The sequence below is a fragment of the Orussus abietinus genome, unplaced genomic scaffold, assembly GCF_000612105.2.
Source record: "Orussus abietinus isolate OABI.00-Male unplaced genomic scaffold, Oabi_2.0 scaffold22, whole genome shotgun sequence".
NCBI classification, from domain to species: domain Eukaryota; kingdom Metazoa; phylum Arthropoda; class Insecta; order Hymenoptera; family Orussidae; genus Orussus; species Orussus abietinus.
Window position 1 is genome coordinate 1,563,998 of NW_019394596.1, and position 19,412 is coordinate 1,583,409.

Below are 19,412 nucleotides of genomic sequence, written 5' to 3' on the forward strand. Positions count from 1 at the left end.
AGGATCCTCGCTTCCCCGATGGATTTGCACGATAAGGTCGGAAAAAGATATCCCAACTATCGCGGTGAAGGCCTTATACGGCCGGCAGAGCTTTTTCCTTTGGCGCGCTGCTTGCACGTACGCAATTATTGCTGAAATACGTGAGAGACCGGGAAATACCGAACGTGCGCGCCGAGCGGTGCCGCCCGATTGGCCGGCCCTCGACTCCCTGTCGTTCGCGGACGAGACCGTCTTCCTTTCGGCGCGACGGACCGATGGCGCTCTTCTTGCGGAAGAATAACGACATTCCGGGGAACTCGGCTTCCTCGAACGACGCGTCGTCGCGTCTTTCGGCGCACGGTAGCTCTTCGTGTGACCTCGCTTTTACGGTTTCAATTCCCTTGGTCGCGGATATTTCATAAAAAAGCGAGGTATCTAGGTTCGTTCGGTTCGGACGAGTCTCTCTTAACGAGTAAACTAAATTCTTGTCCGCTTTCCACCCTCGGGGCGTCTCGTCCGAGTCGTTATTTCCTAACCTCTCGGACCCGGAGGATCGCGAAAAGCCGCGTTCGTAAAACCCCGACTACGGCTCCGATTAAAATTCGATTCGTACGTCATTAACGTGGTAATTAATGGACGGGTGAGTTCTTCGGGACGCGGCGGGCGCAACAGGTCCGCAGACTTGGCAACGCCGCCATCGGTTAAAATGTAAACAACTGGGGGTACAGTCCCGGCTGGCACGGCGGCCGAGCCCGCCGCGAGTACAGTCCCGGGGAACAGCTCGACCTCCCGGACGGGAATTTTCCACCTCGTCAATTGATTTGCGCCTCTGAAATCCGACGAAGAAGGTAAGGCGATTTATTTTCCACCACGTTCTCGGCTCTCGAATGGGAGGTATTAAATGAATTTCTCCGCGGAGGGAGATGACGCGGAGCGCCGATGAATACGTTACTCGCGTTCATTCTAGGAGTCGTTGAAACGATCAACGGGCTCGACGATTAAATCCGAGTAATTGGCAGTTAACGAGTACGTCATACGTAGCCCCCCTCTCGGGGGGGCGCCGCCTCCTCTCGTCGGGTGTCCCCCCAGAAATGGTCGATTAAATCCGAGGATCGCCCCCCGCCTTCGACCCGCCGTTTCAATTAAGATTCCTACCTCTTTTTGCTCCGTAATAGTTATTCCCCTTTTAATTACGTTCCGTTCTCGACGGATTCGCTCCCCGTGGGGAAACCGCGCACAGAGGACGATTCTTTCGCCCGGGGGTGGAGGATAGCCCCATAAAACCCGGATTCCGTCGTTAATTCATTTCATCTTTAACCGATTCATCTAAGGATATCCGATGGCAAGGTTGGGCCGATTTGCCTATCGCCCGGGACCTTGTTAAGAGTGGACGGGCGACGCGTCGGTTAATGGACGTGTTTTGACAGCGAGAACGTACATCCGCCTCGGTTGAAAATTTGCCGTGCCGCTTGGCCGGCCGACCGCTTCGTCGGTTTCGTCGTATGGAAATGAGAGGAGCTCGATATTCGACGCTTCGTGGAAATGGGCGCGCTGAAAGTAAATCCCGGGTCTACGTCATGGGGGCGAAAATGGGGAAAAAAAAAAAAGGGACCGTCCCGAGACCCGAAGGTTTCCTTCGGTCCACGGTGGTAATTAACGGCGCGTCATCGAGCGGGGTCGGTTTACCTACTTTTCCGGTCCATTTCCCGGATCGGGCCCGAAAAATCAGTGGGCCCGGATTTTGGACAGCCCTTGCGCGCAGGAGGGAAAAAGACGGAGCGAGCGGCGGGCCAGGGGGGGGAGAAGAGCGAGAGAGGGGCCGCGGAGAGCAGGTCTTTGGATCCCTTGAAAAATGAATCTCCTCGGAGTCTCGGGGCCCGGCATCTAGACCAACCCTAACCTTCGTCAAAGCCCTCCGAAAGGCGAAAACTCGTCTCGGACGTTTCCCCCGACGGTTTGCCTTCGGTCGACGGATCGCGCGAAGACGCTTTCCGTGTTCCCCTCCCCTTTGGGTATTTTCGTGTCCGTCGGGATGAGCCGAGAAACCTGGCCCGCTCCCTGTTTACCCATCTCGGCGAGGAGCGACTCGATAACCAGGTAGAGAGGAAGGGGAGGACCACCCCGACGCCGAGAGGTGCGCTTTTTCGAGTTTCCTCCTCCCCTCCGCTCCGTTCGATGGAAAGACGTGATAGGGAGATCGGCCATTTCGGCGATATCGGGAACCCCCGATAAACGGGGGCATTTTCTGCAAAAGGAGACGCGGTGGAGGCGCCGACTCGCTCTTTTTATACGGACGCATCGAAACGCGCCGAGCTCTCCCTGCGTTCGGAGCGGAGGCCGAAGAGGCGTAACCGCCGTGTATAAGATTACGTCCTTCTGGGTTTAATCGCGTGATACGTTTTATCCGGCCTGCCGCAGGAGAGTGTCACCTATCCGCGCGGCGAGACCGCGCCGTCCTTTTGCGCCGAATCGTCTCACGGGATGAAAGACGCGGCGAGCGGAGGGTATTTCCCGACCTGGGGGACGAAAAGCGAGAGGATCGACCCGGGTCGGCCATGACCGTGGACCAGCTCGAAAAGGTCGAGTTGGTCGTTCCTGGGAACTCTGGGGATTTTTCGGTGAGCCTGGGGAGGCTTTTCCTGGACGGGAAAAGCAGGGACCTAGGGTAGGCCCGACCTGGGCCAACGGAGAGACGAGGGGCATCGGCGATGCCTCCGCGGCCTCGGGGACGGTCCTGGTCCCGGATCGGGTTGTTCGGCCCCTTCCTCGCTTTGTTCGCTTTTTATCTTTTGGAGAGAGGGAGCGAGACCGACCCGGAAGGGGGGCGGGGGCGCGGACTCGGATAAATGGGAAAACGAGCGGAGGCGATAAAGAGGGAAGGGAAGAGGGGCGGAAAAAGAGCGCCGAGACAAAGCGGAGCATTGTAACGGATCGGGCCCCGAACGATCTCGGGCGAAAGCGTGCCGATCACGTGGCGGGTTTATCGAAAAGTCAAATTCGAGAGAGGGACCGGGCCTTGCCTCGATTTCGATAATTCCTGGGACCCGTTCCTCCAGGTGCGGGGATTTTTTTTTTTTAACATCTGACTCGAGGAGCGTTAGGTAATCGGGCTCCGATAACGAAGTCGGGGGAGCGGTCGAGTCGCGCGATACGGAGGACACCGAGGGGAGGAAAAATCGGGCCGACCGCGGAATTCAGGCGGAGCGCTTTAATTACTCCTGCGATTCGTTTTTCGCGAGTATCCTCGCGAAACCAGTTTGACTCGTCGCGCCGGCCCGCGTTCCATAATCAAGACATTTCGCGGTGGCATAGGCGTCCTTGGCAACGAGGCGCGGGTTTCCTCCCCGGGGGCGTTTTCCCGGACTCCGAGATATCTCCTCCAGGTTCTTGGGGGTAACTGTACGACGCCGAATCGTCCTGTTATTGCGAAGAAATTGATATAGCCCGAGAGCGAGTGCGCGCGCACGCGGAGCCGGGAGATCGGGGAGGGTCGGGCAGCGCCGCGAGGGCGAGAGAGACGGCGCGAGGCGGGCCCGCATGGGGGCGAGAGAGACAGCGCGAGGCTTCTCGTATGCGGGCGAGGAGGAGGACGCTTCGCCGGGTCGGACGGCAGACGCGAGAGAGAGGCGGCGAGGCGAGGGTGGGGGGAGCGACGGAGACGCAACCAGCGGCGCGGCCGGAAAACCGAGGCGGCCTGAGAGAGACGGAACGAGGGACGCGAAGGCAAAGGAAGAAAATCCGGAGGGGGCGAGACAAGGAAGGGCTGCTCGACCGAGAGGGAGCGAGCCGAAGAGGCCGGCCCGAGCGAGAGGCGACTAGCTGCCCCTTGCCCCGAGGCATCTCTCCGGAGATTTTTTATCCCTTCAAGGTCAGACCTTCGATATGGCCGCGCCTGGACCACGACTCGCCTCCAGCCTCTCCTCGGAGAGACGGAGAGGGAGAGAGTTAAGACCCGGGGTTTAAGAGGCCCATAAACATGACGTCCCCGTTGCATCGGCGGCGATACGCCGTCCCGAGGGAAAACCTAGGCTCTTCTGGTAAAACGGTCCGCCATCTTCATTTTTTTTTAAGCCCCTCCCTTTTCGCCCCGTGATTACGACGAACCCCCGAAATTCGTCCGGGGCGCCCCTTTGTTGGGATGCGTTCACGCATGCGTCGAACGTCATTTCGTCGTCTCACGAACGTCATTTCGGAAGGGTGGAAAAATTCGAGAGGGACGAGGAGTGGAAGAGAGGCCACGCGGCCTTCGTTAACGAGGCGATGTCTCGCGTCGACGTCGAAAACCTCGCGCTTAAGGTCGCGTAGAAAAGTTTTCGGAACGGCAGCTCGCCTCGTGGAAAGGACGTTAAGCACGAGCGAAACGTGTAGGCTCCGATTTATTTTCGGCTTTCCCCTAGAACGCCGCGAAAGCGTGTCGTCGCGAGAACGGGCTTAAGGTCAGAGCCGAAAGGCGCCGCGGAAACCGAGGCGTCCCGGCGGCGCGGCGTAAGGTCGAGAGCGGAGATTAATGCCACGCGAGCTGCTCGCGAATCGGATTTACATTGAATCGGACAATTTGCCACCAGAAGGAGTCCCGGGGGATTATCCGCGGATTAATATATATATACCTCCGGGTACGGTATTCCAGGGCCGTTACCCTTAGGCGAGCCGCTGGGCGAGCTCAAAAGGGAGGGCGCCACTTTTTCACTTTTCTCCCGAGTCACTGGACGGAATTGCCTGGAAATTGACAAAGGGCTCCCCAGACTCTCGCGCGTCGTCCCTCTGCTTCGGACTTTCGTCCGAGAACTCCCGATTTTGAAAAAAAAAAAAAGAAAAAAAAAAATCCTTTTCTTCCCCGACCGAAGGAGGTCGCGAAATCGGAAACCGACTTCCGACTTTCCTCCGCCCGGGGAGATATATCACGGGAATCGAACCCGGAGAAAGTACTCTCGGTGAGGTAAGGCCCGGTCTCGTAAGCGCTTTGGTACGAGTCCTCTCGGAGGGCTGGGGAAGGATCGCGGGACCGAGAGAGGGAGGCCGAAGAAATCCCCGAGACTCGTAATACGGGACCGACCGGTTTCGCCATTTGTAAAGCCGCTGCACCTCCCGTCCGAAAAATCGGCAGTCCCGGGGAGTCCGCGGGACTTCCTCCTCCCGGGGGAGGGTTTTACGGCTAAAGATAGACCTCGGGACGCGTAATCGTCCTCGGTCATCGAGGTTTCCCGTTAACCCCGCGATCTGCGACCCGATCCTCGAGCTCGCCCGATCGACTTTTCTAGCCGACAAATTTACGGTCGCGCGTATGACTCTTAAACATGGAACGATGACGCGACTTCGCGACAATGCGACATTTTTTTTTTCTTTTTTTTTTTCTGGCGAATCTATTCGCCCGCGAAATAAAATCGGATCAACTGGAGAATAGGAGGCCCTGGGTTCGAGGTCCTTTTTCGACCGAATCCTTCGCGAGAGTCGTTCCGGGTTCCTCTATTTTTTTTTTTTTTTCTGAATCCCTGATTATCGATGAGTCGCGAATGGGTAGAAACGGCGACAAAGGCGCCGTTCGCGAAGCGCCATTGAAGAATCGGGAGCCCCGATGAGTGTCTCGAGGAGTTCGTCCCGACAGGGGTGGCTCCGACCGCTAAAAATAGAGGTTGGTCCGGATCCAATGTAATCGCGGATACCGCCCACCAAGTGTACGGCTTTTCCCGTTAGCCTCGACAAAGGAGCATCTCCTCCGCGTCCCGAGGGAAAGCAGACCCCGGGCCCCCTCTCGGCCCGCAAAAAGGAACGGCCCGGGACAAAGTAACCGCGGGGCCTCATCGGGGGCCCCACCGTGCAGAAGGATACTCCGGGGAAAAACAAAAGCGATGCTTTTTGGCTCCTCGTGGGATGGGGGGAAGGAAAAATAAAAAAATGAGAAAACAAGAAGCACACCGGCTTTTAAGGGGGTCCCAAGGTGACCGGCCACGCGAGTTTACGACCTTCTAAAAACGTAATCGGTAACCCTCCGGTTTTCCTTACGACGAAAGCGACCAAAAAGCGCGGCTCGAGACGCCGCTTTACGACCGGGGAGGACGAGAGCGTTACCCTTAGAGGGGCCCAGAAAAGAGGGCGAAACAGGTGCGACGTCTCGCAGTCGGGACCGAAAATCCGGCGGTCCTCCCGACGAGGAGGATCGGTACAGGAGGCAGTACCCGTTCCGGGGTTGGAAAGTGGGCATTAAAGAGGGGCGAGGGTACGGATCCGTCGCGTTTCATCTTCCCCGGGACGCATTCATAAATTCATAATACCCCTCGTGGGTGTGCCGGGGGGCCCGATCGGGCCCGTGTGCGTAAGCGGGGCACGCACAGGTGTCTCTCGGAAGGGGGATGCGTAAGCACCGGCCCGGGCCCTCCCTTGGTTGCGCGCTGGGGTGAGAAGACGAAGAGGGGTCCGATCGGGCCCCGAGACCTCGGCACGCATATATATCCTTTTATCTCTCTTTCTCGGGGAGCCCCTTTTTTGTGACCCGGTCCCTCGAACACCCTCGCCTTCCTCGGGCCCCGGGGATGAAAGCCGCAGGTGCTGCCTCCTACGGACCCAGGATCGGTCCCCACTGGCGTAGCCGGTCCAAGGACTTCCTCCCGATCGAGTATCCCTCGAACGACCTAAAAATCTACCCCTATTAGAATTTTCTCCTGAAATCATTTTGACTTTCCTCGCGAACCGACTCTCGCTCGTTCCTTGTCCACGAAGATGTGGACGGAAAAGGCGAAGGCGGACCGAATTATTTCTTTTTTTCCGATGCCCCGGCTTGCCTTTTCATGCTCCCGGGTGTATACTTCGGATCGTGAATGCGTTTGTTTTTCTCTATTTTTTTATCCTCCTTTTTATACGAGGTTGCGCTAGAGGCGGGGCTACACCACTGCGAGCCATCCCAAATGTCTTGGGGATGCGATGCACATGTAGATCGAGAGGCTGGCAAAGTACTGTCCGAGACCCTTGGTGGAGTTTCCCAGCGAATATAAATTCCTGGCGGTCGCGGGCGTCGTCTTTTGTCAGCGCGGCCATCCCGGGCATACCCAATCGTCCTCCGAAATATGTGTTTTTCTTTTTTTCCGGAAATTTTTGACTTCTCTAGGGGGAGAGAGACGATTCTTGGATAGGTTGGAGGCGCGGAGGGGCGTCGATATATTTCCGGGCGGGTCCCTCTTTCCCACGTTACCACGACACTCCCGGAACGGCCGTTGGACCTGCGGGACGCAGTCGGGGGTGTATTTTCGGGTCCTGTTTTCACATGTGGCTCGCAAAAAAGGCACTTCGGAAAATTTCTGGGAAAAGGCTCGAGGTGACTTACGAGCGTTCACCTCTCGAGGGTGGACCGTTCTCCGATTTCACGCGGAATTTGTCCGCTGGTCTGGCCGGACCGGGAGGGACCCCACGTGCTCGGAGACCCCCAGGGGAAACGACTCTCGGACTCGTTTAATTACTAATATATGGTCCTGCCCCGTTTCCGCGTCGTTAGTCGCGGGAAGAATTTTAGAATGATTTTTCTCGAGGCTTTCCTTTCATCCCTCGATCGAGCTTCGATCTTCCTCGCAGGCGCGGACGGTGTGTCTGTCCTTTTGACAAGTACATGCGCATATGTCGGGAGCATTGCGCGATACATATGTAAATCGAGGTTAACCTATTTCCAAGCCGAGCGGTTTGCATGAACTTGCTGATTTTTCGCCCCGAATTCCGCCTCGACGGCGGCGATATCTGACTTTTCAAGCGGCCCGAGAAAGTCCGGCGACCTCGCTCCGGAAAGCGACTCGTGATCGCTTCTTCGCGGCAGGGAAAATCGGACGGGAAACGCGGCGGAGAATCTAGAGGAAACCTCGAGGGTCCTTACGACTCCTCGACGGGTCCTCGAGGAAGAGCGACAGGGGAACCGATCGTATCGGTCGCGACTATCGAGGGTAAAAATATCTCGAGAACCTCCTCGCCCGTGAAAATCCGTCCATAAACATCCGCTACTCTCCCGAGATAAATATCATATCAGGGATAGATATGGTTATTTATCCTAAGATATACGGACGGCTCTCATTGAACGAGAGGTCGTCGCGAGGAGGACCTCTTCCTTTTTCAGCCGTCGGGAAATATTCCGACCGTAAAGCATCGTCGAGGGAAAAAGGGGAGACGCGACGTCCCTCGGGTTAGAAAAGCGCCGCGACGGCTGTAAACAGTCGGCGGGGAAAAATCGCGGCCGAATGCACGGGTTTACGGCGCCGTAAAGCGAGATACCGCAATGGTACCGAGACGCGGAGAAGGAAGAGCCGGAGCCTTGTCCTTACCGTTTCCGCGAGTCCCGGAAATAATTTGAATATACTTTAAGGACCCATTCTGACGGGGGAGAATTTTGGGAAAATTCGGTCCTTTCGAGCCGGGACCGTCGAAGGGCGCCAAGGATCCTCCTCCGCAACCACTTGGAAAACCCATTCGCACACGTGTGGAGTCCTTTGGCGACTCGAAGGACCATCCCCTCGAGAGGCGACCCCGACACGGTCCTTTGTAGAAAAAGGAACATTTGGGGACCATCCTGGACGTCACGGAAAATCACGGTCCATGTTCTCCATGTCCTTCAAGCTGCCGATCGATTCCTAATTAACGTAATCATCTAACGAGACTTCCTACACCTCCTCCTCGAATCACTTCGATGGGAGGGTAATCGACACTTAAGGGAAAGGCGGTACCCACTTTGTCGGCGTTTAATTAGTCGCCTGCCCGCCTTATGTCATCTCCGGGACGTTTCCGCGGTATCGCCGAGTACGAAGTCGACCAATATCATCCGGTCGTTAATAGGAATGGGACCGACACTAATTACGCTAATGGCGGTCTAGCTGCACCAATGGCGCTAACAGGGCCGTTACTAATACCGCCGTTAGTGGTGGGATCGACGCGATTAACGTCGCCGTAAATAACACCGCCACCAGTGATACCGCCTCATCAATAATGCGCCATTGATCCCTTCTGTACTATCGCCTTGTTGCCGTACTATCGCCTTGTTGCTGTACTATCGCGCGGACGGTACGCGAGTACGAAGGCAAACGCAAAAATGGTCGTAACCGCGACTTGTCGAGGCTCTGCCCGTTCCTCTCATCGGTCGATACGTATCGATTTAATCCGCCTCGATTCGATTCAATTCGATTCGTGCCCCGACGTCGCGACGCCTCGAGGGCTATTTTTTTTTTCTTTTCGCTCTCTTTCCTCTTTCCATTTCCCTCTTTCATCCGGTCGAAAAATCTAACCCCCGACTTTCGGCCACCTCGCGAGCGTAATTGCAACGAACTCGAAGAATTACGAGCCGGAGGGTTCTCTCGGTGAAAATATTTTATTGGCAATCAATCACGTGGGAGAACATCTCCTATAGTACCCCGGTATCTGACACTCTCGAGATTTGCATTGAAGATATACGACCCGAGAAAGTTACATAAAACTCCACACCTCACGTTAGGGTTAAATCTTATCTGCTCGCTCGTCGGTCCCGCGTGATAAGGGGGTTATCTTCACTTTGGGCGGATTCGTCGCGCTGGGTGAACATCCTGTTATTAGCGAAAGTAAATTCTAGGGCCGATGAATTTCTCTCGGAATGATCCTCCCCCTCGAGTTGCGCGATCCACCCCTTAACCCCCTATTAGTAATCGCTTACGTATTAATTTCTTTTTAATTCCCTCGATTAAGTTCTTCCAATGGCCCTGATCGTTGCTACGAAATAATTCCCCCGCGAAGAGCGGGAATTACCGAATTAACGAGAAATCACTTTCGCGCACCGACTCCCTCTCGCAATATCGTTTCCCCCTTCCGAGCGCAATTTCTCCATTTAATATCACGGCGATAGGTCCACTTACGTCTTTCCTCATTTGCGCAAGGGGTCATTCTTCATTTCCATTATTTCCCTTAGTCCGCTTAATTGGCTCGTTGACGGTTTCCTCGGGGGTTCTCGGGGAGCCGCGCGGGGGACAGTTATCGTTCAATGATTACTAATTATACAGAGAAACGCCGGCTTATCGCGGCGCTATCGCGAGGCCTCCATTAATTCCACGATATCGCCGCCTAAAAATACGTCGCGACGGAAATTGAGCGCGCGTCGCCGTCTTGGCGACGCTCTTTCAAGGAGTTACCCGGGGGGGGGGGTTTCCCAAAATCGTCGGGTAAAAATGTCAAAATTCACCCCTCGTCATTTCGCAAAAACGAGTTCACTCTTTCCGCAGCACGCATACTCTCTTTGTTCCCCGAGGGGAATTTCTGGGAAGCACCCGAAACGGTCGCGAAAGCCTGAAAACCCGGAGCGCCCGTGTGCGTGGACGCGCCTCTTTGTCGGGGGCCCCGAGAGCAGAGTCCGGTGCACGCGGGCACACGCGAGCACACGCACGCCTCCCGCTCTCCTTTCTCGCGGCGGGTGTAAATATCCTCCCGAGTATACATTACATATCTGTTTACACACGTGCGTTGGCACCACGTGTGCGTGCGCGCCCGGCCCAGGTCACACATTGTCGCCTCGTTACACGTATCCGCGTCCCACCGCGGTTCCACATGCTCGCCCATCTGTGTTCGATTCTCGTTCCGCGGGCGCGCGCAATTAATGCGCTCGCCACGCTTTCTTCTGGTCGTGACAACGACCTTACTCGACCGAACCCCCCGAAAGCCCGAGTCAGGTCGGAGGATACCTCCGTAAAAGCGCATCCGAGAGCCCCGCGGGCAAGGAATCTATCCAAGTCTGCATTTTCCTTATCACCGCACCCGAGACGAGAGAGCTACCTCCTCGGGGGAATTAATCGCCGCGGACGTGACGATACGAGGGGACGCTCCTTTTTCTCGATTTTCGAAAGAGTTTCGCCCTGGCGTGGAAACAAATATGCTTGAAAGATGTATATTTTTTTGTATAGAGAAATATATCTTTCACGCGTATTGACGATACGAGGGGACGCTACTTTTTCTCGATTTTCGAACGAGTTTCGCCCTAGCGTGGAATTAAATACGTTTGAAAGATATATATTTTTTTTTATAGGGAAATATACCTCTCACGCGTATTGACGATACGAGGGGACGCTCCTTTTTCTCGATTTTCGAAAGAGTTTCGCCCTAGCGTGGAAACAAATACGTTTGACAGATGTATATTTTTTTTTATAGGGAAATATACCTCTCACGCGTATTGACGATACGAGGGGACGCTACTTTTTCTCGATTTTCGAAAGAGTTTCGCCCTAGCGTGGAAACAAATACGTTTGAAAGATGTATATTTTTTTGTATAGAGAGATATACCTTTCACGTGTATTGACGATACGAGGGGACGCTACTTTTCCTCGATTTTCCAAAGAGTTTGGCTCTAGCGTGCAAACAAATACGTCTGAAATATATATATTTTTTTGTATAGGGAAATATACTTCTCACGCGTATTGATGATACGAGGGGACGCTACTTTTTCTCGATTTTCGAAAGAGTTTCGCCCTAGCGTGGAATTAAATACGTTTGAAAGATGTATATTTTTTTGTATAGGGAAATATACCTATCACGCGTATCTTTGAAATATATTTATATTCCACGTGGGGAGAAAGGGGCAGGGCGAGCGGAAGCGGATTTCGCGATCGAGGAGAGAGCGAGAAGGACGCGCTTTCCGGTTCTCGACTCGAGCGAGGAGAAACGAGTAATATTCCCACTTGTCATACTTTTCCGTCCCGACGAGACGGAGGGAGGAAGTCGACCCGACCCACGCAGCTCCGCGATGCCTTTTGCCGCTTGATACCACGCCTTTCCCGACATCCTTTTCTCTCCTTGGTCCGTTCCTCCCGGTCCCTCCACCCTTCCGCCCTTTTCTCTCCCCCTATCGAACGAATTCAAGGCTTCTGCCGCGCACTTGGTCAAACAACGGGGTCTCTATGCCGGGCTCGGTCCTTTATTGGCGCTTCTAATTCCAGACCGGAAGTGGTCGAAAGCCAGCCGCGAAACATACTCCGGGGGGATTAAAGCGGCCCCTTTGCATTAATAATTATTCCCTCCCGAACTGGTGCGCGTATCGCCCTTACCCAAGGGGGAAAAGGGGACTCCGATCGACACGCGCGACGCCTCGAATTCGTCAACATCCGACGAAGGAGAGAGAAAGAGCGAGGCATGGAAAAAAGGACGAACAAAGTCGCCCCTGATTCCAGAGGTGAAACGGGGGAAAGAAACGGCTAAGTGCAACGCTCGGTGCGACGCACTGGAGAGTGGATACGCCCTCCCGACGATTAAGAAGCGAGTGGAAATTTCCACTCGCGATCGCGTCCACCTGTGCGTAAGCGACGCCCTCGCCGACGGACCGACGTCCGGCGCCGCCAACGCGCGCCCCGCGCGACCACGTGATGGCCGCGAGCTGCGCGCGCACTCAGGAGACGCGGGATCCCCGCGAGCGTTCTTTCGCTATTAGGGGAAAAGAGGGAGAGTGAAAATTCCCGCTGCCCCCTCTCGCGACATTTTCCAGCTGACAGTTCTCTTTGCATCTACCGACGCCTTTATTCTCTTTGTTTCGGGCAATTACGCCGAGAAGGTGACGTTTAACCGATCGACCGGCACGCGCGTTTGCCTCGGTTTTCGCGGCCAAGTAGTCGTATGTTTCCCCGGGTGGGAGAGCAGGAAAAGAACGGTGCCTGGAACGAGGCAAGATTCTCGGAAAAAATTGCCGGTGAATCACGTGCGCGAGCCGGCTGCTTGGATTACTCGTACCTGTCCGGCCGTTCCGTCGATCTCGAGGACGAGCACCGTCATATCGCGCTCCGTAATTCGAGACCGAGCACGACACCGGGAAATTGGCGACCCGGACGTATCGAGAAAAATACCTCCCGGGGACGAGCGATTCCGTCGGTCGGCGATGATTGCGGTAATCCCGCCTCTTTCGCAACGCTCGAGGGCGTTTCTCCCCCGAGGCTGATTTTCGTTCGCCGAGTCGCGGATTTTCGAAAATTCCAACTTTCTCCCGAATTGAAGTTCCGGGACCACTGATGTCATTTTAGTTACGACCAATTGTCAAGGATGCCCCGGTCGTTCGCAGCTGGCCGATGCGCAGCCAGCACCGGATGTGGCGACTCCGCGTTTCGATCCTCCGTCTCGAGTGCGGAGCTACGGAGGCTCGGTCGGGTTCGCGAATCCGAACTTTCCTTGGTCAATGGCCACCGCAACCGCGGTGACGTCACAATGCCGGCCTTTGTAAAAATCGGGTGATTTATCGTTCGCGGAAGACCGAGGCTCTTTCGCTTTTTTCCACGACCGTCTCCGGGCGGTCCCTCCGCAATGGCCGAGTTACCTTCGCGGGATCGTTTCCTTCGTGAAATCGACTCCGGGCACGAGGTCGCGGCATCGGGATCCATTTTCCACGTCGTTTCCCGGATCTCGAGGAAACGCACGAGCGGGGCCTCGACTCGGCGAAAGGGTCCCCCGTGGATCGCCCTAAGGTGATATGGATATAATATATATAACATATATAATATTAAAAAATAAACTCGGCTCGAACCCCGTTAACCCCTTAACGCACAGATTTTTTTTCAAAAACCGGCCAAAAATAATCAATTTTTTTTTTATGTAAGAAAAACACTAGAACATTGTCTTGGGAAAAAAAATAAAATTCTCGATTATATTCGAGGGTGAAAAATTATAGTAGGATAAAATACAACGGCGCTCGAATTATCTCGAGTGTGCACTGTTTGGCCTGTTTAGCGCGCTGGAATTAACTCGAGCCCACAAGTTAAGGGGTTAGTATAATTAATTATTTATAACAAACGCGCTGGATGAATTCCCCCCTCCCGACCAAGAGAGGAGGAAACCGAGCGTGACTCGCGGCGTTTGGAAAGAAGTCGAGGAATCAACAAATAAGCGGATAAAAGGGAACGAAAATAAGCCCGACGCCGGGGCTCGGCTCGCGTGGTCGCAACCGGAAGTGGGCTGGCTGGCCGCCGTTTCCGGTAAACGAGATCGCGCACCAGAGACCAGAGACAGAGACTCGCCGGAGAAAGGGAAAGTCAACGCCGGTGAAAGTCCCCTCGGAGTGCGCGAGCCTCTGGCCGAGGGTTCTCGCCTCTTTCCGTCCGTCTTTCCAAAATTATTCACCGCGAGAGAGCCTCTTTCTCCGTGTCTCCCGTCATCGGGAATTCCGGTGCCCGTGGTGGAGTACGCGGGCAGAAAATTAAGCCGACCTATCGCGCGGCCATTTTGTCGACGCGCGGTTCGTCGAGCCCGGGCGGGAAATTCTCCGAGAGGCAAAAAAATGCAGAAAATTAAATTCCGGAAATTTCCTTCTTAACCTTTTCCCGACCGGAAGCCTGTTAATCGGTTTTGCGATTCTCGCGATCGCCATTTAATTCCAAATTCCCCAAAAGCGTTGAAAAGTCGGGGGTGGATCGGGAGAGGGTCGTAGACGCACGTGGGGCACGCTTCCGATCGCTCGTCCGGGGGACGGAAATCGGCGCTTGCGCAATGGATACGCTTATCGCCGGGTCGAAATTAACGCGAAACGTGAAAGCGAGCGATCGGGATAGCGCGTTCGCGAGTTCGCCTAGCGGAGAGAGCGAGAAAGTGAGAGCTGCACGAGAGCGAGTAGTATTTACTCGCTCGCTCGGTGCGGCCGCACTTAGCGGAGCTCAACGCGGGTTGGCTTGTCCTAGGTTAGGGCGGGAAAGTGGCCGCGGCTCGTCCCGGAAAATTCGTCCGTTCGTTCTTCCACGGATGTGGAAATAAATTTCGTAGAGTACTTGGAGAGAGATTTGGGGAATCGCGCGAGGGGACCGCCACGTTGGCATACTTGGACGGCAAGAAATCACCTTCGGCGTCCCCTTAAGGTGGCGTTACGCGAGTCGATTTTTCTCGCCGGCTCGTCGGCCGGTTTTCCTCTCGGTGGCCGATCCCCGGTGCCCGTTGCCTTGGCCTTTACGATTCCAGGAACGATCCCCGCTCGGCCTCTTCGATCCTGCCATCTTAGATCGGCGAGATCGCGGACTTACTCCGGGCCTTAAGGGGATGTGAAAGTGGCATCCGAAAGCTCGATCGTTCATAAAACTTTTCCACCAACTGGGTGTCTCAAATCGTTTCATTCTTTAATACGTGAAAATGGAAACCCTAAGGTTTCAGCTAAAACCCTGAAACTCGGGAAATTTAATTTTTTATATACAATTTTTAAAATACCTATAAATAAATTTTTCCGGCTCGCCGAAACGAAAAGAAAATCTCAAAGTGCCGCGACCTTCGTCGCGATTAATTCCCGGGAAATTTATTTACCACGCAGGATGGATCGGGTACTTAGGACCGCGAGGACGGTAATGAACGGGCACCGGGATAACGAATTACAACAAGGGTCTTCTTTTCGGCGCGGACGTTCCGCCGAAAGGGGTCCGTCCCATCTCGTCTTCTTTATTATCGTTTACTCTCCTCTCCTGCGCCTCGCTTTACCTGGGCGCAGGACAAACACGATGCAGGTGAATACAAATAGCGCCGGGACGGGCTTAAAAGGGAGACGGGAAAAAGGAAGCGAAAAGACTCTCGGGACGAGATGGAAGCGCCGAGGGAGGGAAAGAAGCCCGCCCGTTAAGTAACTTTAATAAATAAGCACACACGGGCCCACCGAAGGACCCTCCTTTTACCTTTCTCCCGTGGAGGTACGACTTAACGAAAGAAAAATTTCAAAAGGGAGAAAACATCGTCCTTATATTTTTCTATCCTTTTGCAGAGCTGCAGGATCGAGAGGTCCAGGGAGACGACGAGGAAGCGAAGGAAGGGAGGATGGAGACCATCCGAGGCGATCGATCGAACAGGCCGCCCCCAATGGTCGCGATAACTCGCGAGGGCGCGTATCAGGGATCGCGATAACCACCTCGAACTTCCACGAACCACTCGCTGCGGAGAGGCTTCCTTATGTCGTTCTCGGAAGGAGGACTCGAGAGAGGAAGAGAGAGGGCAAGACCCCTCGAACCCTCGGCTGTAACGAGCCTCGCCGGACCTGTTCTGCCGATCGTGTCGTGATAACGCTGACGCGGATAATTCGAAGCTCCGGGCCCAACGGGACGGACGTAACCTCGCCCTGATCCTCGACCGACTCTCCGCTCTCGTGAATCCCGATTCCCGTTTTTCCCCTCTGTTCGCGGCACACCATTTACCATTTACCATTTACCTTTTTCGCTGCGCCCACGTGTACCCGCGGGAACGGGACTTGAAATAGTGCTTTTTGACTCGACAGCCGGTTAAAATCTTCCTCAAGGAAAATTGCTTCGAGGGAGAGATAACCCGATCGCCGCGATAGATACGGTCTTAATCGAATTTCTGATTAATTATCCTCGGGATGCTCCATCATCGAATTACGTGACCAGGGTGCTTCGCCTTCCTGCATGTAGGCAAAAGTGCTTTCGTGACGTTCGCCTTATCGGGCCGCGTCATGAATCCCGATTTCCACGAGAAATCGAAGCATCTTCGAGTGGAGCCCGGTGACACGGTCGGTGATAATTCCGATAACGAGGACAAAGCTTTAGTGTGCGGGGACGATACGGGGGAGGACATCGATTCGTTGTAGTCGATTATCTGCTGCGAGAAAATAAGGAAGCGGATCAAGGGGAGACTTACTTCGAGGCCTCCGCACAACGGATGCCTTTTTCGCGTTATCGGAGGCATTTAATTGATATTGGGGATAACGCCGCGACATCTAATCGCAGATCCGAACCGGAGCCAAACAAGGCTCGAGCAATCGGCGTTATCGCGTGATCGATCCCCAGGAGATCCTCTCGATATGCGGAATCGATCGGTCGATCGATCGCTTATCGGCCGCGTTCCTTTTTCTCTCCCTCGGTTATGTCGATGTCGTCAGGTTGCACTCATTGCGCGTGTACTCGAGTACTCTAATACATGACGTTAGGGTTCACGGATCGATACCTTGATCCGTGATATCCGCGTGTCATCTCGAGAACCGGTAGACGAATTACGTTTAATTCATGCCTCTCGGTGTGGCCGATCACGCATTAGAAATATATTACCCTGTCTCGACAAGATCAAAAGGTGGCGGATCGCGCTCACGGGGAAAAAAGAAGTTGACCCCGTTATCGTTGCGCGCACTTTGCAGCTTCGTTGCAACGAAGGTTCCTAGTGGTGTCGTAACGTCGGAATGTCCATGTGATTTTTTAGCCGAAACTTTATGTAACGCTATGTAGAGAAATTCCGTGGCAGGTCGTGCGGAAGAACGGGGGATAAATCGTTATCCCCGGTTCCGCGGGTTTCACTTCCGCTCGCGTTAACGGACCACCTTGATAAGAGATGGCTCGCGTTAATTTCGGCTTATCATTTGCGAAAGTCGCAGAATTCTCGCAAAATCTACATGTCTGACGGACTAATTTATTCATATCCTCTAATTAAGTATTTCTGGAGCGTTTCCGAGGTACACGCGTTCGTGTTCGTCCGACACAATATGCTCCATATCGCGTAAGCTGCGCGTCGTTAGCTCGGATATATATTCCCGGATCACCGGAATAGAAATAACGAGAGGCACTTTATAACGCATCCAAGTGTCGGCCGAGCTGAATGACTTAATAACAAAGATATTGCGAACGGGCAACGATATTCGATTATAGTCACTCGCCGAGTTCGTTGAACTCGCGATAAACGTTGCGCTGCTTCCTGTTTATCCGCGTAAACTTCGAGCAATCACCGTCATCTATCGTTTCCTGGACCGTCACGCGCATGCGCCAAAACCTGAAAATAATGTATGTAATATCTGTAACCAATGTGGAATAAATAGCTGAGAAACTTTTTGTCGATTCTTGAGACCCTCTGAAAATTCCTGAAAAAAAAGATTCCTGTCCCGCGGGACATCCTTTAAATCCAAAAACCATCCCTTTTTCTCCCACGAGGCCCGGTCTTGCGCGTCTGCTCGACATCTGCGACGCTTCGGGACGTTTTGCGCGTTTGCCGATGAGTCCCCAAGTGTCCGGCAGATGTCGGCGCACTTGCGCATGGACATCCGCTCTTACGGCTCCGAGACGGGGCGTCCCGCGCGGACGAAACTCGGCCGTAGAGCCGGCGGGTCGAGAGTAGGAAGGGCGGGAGTCCTCGCGAGCTCGGTCGGAGGTCCCGAGCGCTCTTTCTTACGACTCGGCCAGGAGGAAAGAGCGAAACGCACACGCGAGCAAGAAAACACCACGGGGAAACTGTCACACGCCGAGGGGCGACGTGAAGGCTCCTGTCGCTAAAAACAAAGGCCCTCCCAAGGCACCGTACTTAACCAAAAGCGGAGAGCGCATCCCCGATTTTTTCCCTCGATCAAAAGTAATTTTGGGTCGGAGACTCCAGCTCTAAAACCCAGTCGTTTTCCTTTCACCCGCGTGTCAACCGCGCGTACACGGTCGCGTCTAAACGACTCGCGAGAAAATTCAGTGGGCCCCCTTGGAACACTTTAGAGCCGCGATCATTCCCTGTCAGCGATGACAAAATGTCTAAAAACCTGCTCCGGGAGAGAAATCTCCGCCTCCCCGAAACGTACGTACAACGTATGAGGAAAAACTCTTGTGTATAAAAAGAGGGAGGGAAGAAAGGATTTTTCCTTTTTTCCCTCGCGCGCAGAGGGGGATCGGTTCTGTCGGCGTGTCGGACTCGGGGCCAATTAGGGCCCCTCGACGGGCCCTCGCGGCATAGGGGCAAATAGGGGCGTCCCGGACTGGGAACGGACCACGGGGGTGTTACCAACCCCCGGGGACACGGATTCTCATGCCTCTAAATATACACGTGGCACTTAATGGGCGCCCTCGTCATGGTGGCCTGACCGACACCGTATGGGATATGCGGGTGGCTCGCAGGGAGATATCGTCGTTCGACGGGGCATCCGGCGTTCCCAGAGGACATGGAAATCCCGGCCCTCGTTATCCCGCGATTCCGATTCCAGCGGACCGACGAAAATATCCTAAAAAATGTAGGGATAGTCGAATAAGACCGACGGAATAAAAATATGGCCGCGACGCGCCGTCGAATGTCCGAGGCGTCGCGACGGAGGCCGCCATTAGCCGGCGGACCGCGGGCACGGCGCAGCGATAACAACGGCAATAATTACTGTTTAGGACTTGCGGTCTGGCCGCGTGAATAGAGGTTAGGCTTCATTCATGGTTCCGCTCTCGGTGCCAGCTCGCTCGGCCGACTCCTCGTCGGCTGCCAAATCCACCGAGGCGAGCCGGCGCCCCGAAAACCTGATATCGAGTTTTCGAAACGGCCCCCCTGACCTAACTCGGGCGATAACGCCCTTATTCCGCTTTCCCGATCTCCGGAGGAAAGTCGAGACCCGATCGATTTCCAGGGCACCTTCTCGCATCTCGCTCGCAACCTCCTACGACGTCCCAGGAGGCCTGGACGGGTCCAGCAAGTCCGGGAGGAGAGGAGATTCGGAACTGGTTGCGGAATGGTCGGAGAGGTGGAGGTGGTTTCGGGATCCCATGGACCAATGG

At 54.6% G+C, this 19,412-nt stretch overlaps 1 long non-coding RNA gene across 1 annotated transcript in view; it reads left to right on the forward strand.

Annotated features, from left to right (window-relative positions):
- LOC111674031 overlaps positions 1-17,719 on the forward strand; it is a 43,580-nt gene extending 25,861 nt beyond the window's left edge. Inside the window, exon 8 of the long non-coding RNA XR_002762235.1 lies at positions 15,668-17,719. This is a non-coding gene — a long non-coding RNA (uncharacterized LOC111674031). The remainder of the gene's footprint in view (positions 1-15,667) is intronic.
- The last annotated feature ends 1,693 nt before the right edge of the window (positions 17,720-19,412 follow it).